The sequence below is a fragment of the Mizuhopecten yessoensis genome, unplaced genomic scaffold (genome assembly GCF_002113885.1).
Source record: "Mizuhopecten yessoensis strain PY_sf001 unplaced genomic scaffold, ASM211388v2 scaffold9175, whole genome shotgun sequence".
Lineage (NCBI taxonomy): Eukaryota > Metazoa > Mollusca > Bivalvia > Pectinida > Pectinidae > Mizuhopecten > Mizuhopecten yessoensis.
The window spans coordinates 54995-57694 of record NW_018407916.1 but is presented as its reverse complement, the minus strand read 5'-3'; the positions used below and the strand labels follow the sequence as shown (position 1 = coordinate 57694).

General features: G+C 43.0%; 1 pseudogene; it reads right to left on the bottom strand.

The window, feature by feature from the left end:
* Positions 1-1180: 1180 nt before the first annotated feature.
* LOC110457524 lies at positions 1181-2251 on the bottom strand (annotated as a pseudogene).
* Between the last annotated feature and the right edge of the window lie 449 nt (positions 2252-2700).

Below are 2700 nucleotides of genomic sequence, written 5' to 3'. Positions count from 1 at the left end.
TAAATGACAGCATATCATGACACATATGTAGTTCGGACAATCCGAAATGTTGTGTTACCCAAGCATGTCATCAACTATAGTAAGTGCTGTCCAAGTTGATTCACACAAGATCCACAGTCATGTCATTGCAGAGAGGAATTCGGGTAAATGGCAGCATATATAATGACGGGTAATCTCCACGCGTAAGGGGGCAGCCCCTTATAGATGCAGATAATCTGTCAGCGTCCGTATAAAGATTGTCAAGAGCATGTGTTAAATGTAATAACCAGGCGATTGATGGCAGGCATAAAGCCTGAAAGTCAGCTCTCTACTCATCAGTATACGATAATAGATCCTACGAGATCCTAAAAACACAATCGTACAAAACCTTGCTCTTCGAATATCTCGTATATTAAAAAAGTCTAAAATAACTTTACTATGGATTCCGAGCCATGTCGGAATAAAAGGCAACGAATTTGCTGACAGGGAAGCAAAAAATGCATTGAATCTCGAACAAACAAATATCAAACTACCATACACAGATTTTAAACCTACTATTCGTACAGCCATTCAAAATGAATGGCAGAAACGCTGGTCTCTGGAGACCAACAACAAACTTTTTAAGATACAACCGAAACTTAAAANTTTTTTAATAGAATGTTCCGATTTTAAACACATTCGTGATAACTACTTCCGAGTCCCGGATATGAAAACACTTTTCAGTTCCGTGGATTCGAAGGCATTATTTAACTATTTGAAAGACATCGGTCTATTTTATAGACTCTGATGTCTTTTAACCCACCTTATCCTTTTTGACGTTATATATATATCGCATATTCCATATCATCTATTCGTTATCTCTTTTATTATTTTAACCCCCTTTTATTATTTTTAATTATCTACACATACAATGCGAATACTTTTAAAATGAACCATTTTATCTGATTTTATCTTCGCTATTCACATGTTTGTTAAAAAAGTAAAGTGAATAAATAAATCACCATGGCCCTAAATGACCACAGCCGTCGATGGGCCGTTAAACATAAACAAACAAACAAACAAACGATAATAGATGCATGTTACTGATACACAATGTCTACACCTTTAATAGATGACACACCCGTATTGACTAATGTACCAACACGTACACACACAGATTGTAACATGCACAACCCCACTCAAAAACACAACGTAATCCTGGCAGGATAAAGAGGGTCATGTCTGGTAATTACTTAAGTCAGCCCCTAGCAAGAAGGGAAATGTGTCGAAATAGCGGCCCCTAAAGTGCTAGCCACCTGTTGACGGAAGGACAATGAGGGGTCAACATAATTTTTATAAGCTTCACTGCGCCTATCCCCTGTACTTGGATAAGGTCACTCGGTAAGCCACATTCCAACGCAAACGATGCACCACCACGACGAAAGCTATGACCCGAGTATTTAGTGGGGTCAATATTAGCTGCCCGCAAGAAGTGCTGAAGCTTTGCCAAAAACGCCTCGTATGTAAGTAACTTCAACCCATTAGGGGCGGCATACATGAACGCGGGATAGTCCACCGAAGGACATGGCGACCTTTTAAAGGAGAGCATGAGAGCACGGCTAGGGCATAAAGGGGAGCACGGTATGTGGGGGAGTGGGACTAGCAGGGCACGTTCTTGGAACTGAATAGTTTTGGACCAATGAACCGTCAGAACCGCACCCAAAGGAGAAAAGGAGACGCTTGATCGGCCCAGATGCTTTTTGGGGTCAAATTCTGACATACACAGTGGTAACAGGTTTGATTTACGAAAAAACGAGAAAAACGCTACTAAACAAACCGCCCAAAAACAAATGTCCATGGGGTTATGGAGGTCAAGATGTATCAAAATACTAAGCAATATCTGTGGCCGAATCTGGAGTTTGGGAGCGGACGCATCACCCAGTACCCGACGTGCCCCTTTCACGACGGAGTTAATGAAATAAGTCCCAACCGGATTAGGAAATCCTGCCTCCAAATGTAACAATCGAACCGCCGACAGTTAATTCCGGAGGGAGCTGAAGGACAAACGGAAAGACAACGAGGCTATGTAACGAGCGAGATCTGCTGGTGAGATTGGGATCGGGCACACTGCATTATCCGTACAGAACTGTAGATACGATTGAAGGTAAGTACGGTATGTTCGTCGAGTTGAGTCGGCAAAGACGCTTGAGCGGAGAATTCTCACTCGGTCATCCAACCTTGACTTCGCATCCAGGGAAGTGCCTAGATAACAGAAAAGAAAGTGTGTCAGACGTCATGTGACAAAGCAAGTCCGCAACCGGGATGCGGGGCCCAAGCATGGACAAAAATTTGAAGAAGGAGGCAGGTTCATGTAAACGCGATACACGGTCGGCCTGAATATTATGTTTCCCTTTTATGTGGCGCGCCACCAAGTGAAAATTAAATGTAGCCGAGAGCCAAAAAAGATATCTCAGGCACTCATGATAGTGTGATTTCTAGAGGAACATTTGTTGATACTAGAAACTGTGACTGTGTTATCTGAAGCAGGGGGCCCAGTAATGAGCTGCGAAGGTGACTGCTAGTACCTCCTTCTCATTTATGTGAAATGGAACGGCTGTGGGGCAGTCGCGCTGCCAATTAGTATAGAACCAACTACTGCCCCAGTGACCCCCTCCTCCTTCTAAGCAGGCGTCTGTATAAACGGAGGTGACTGGCAGGGAGTCCAATAATAACGATTTACCG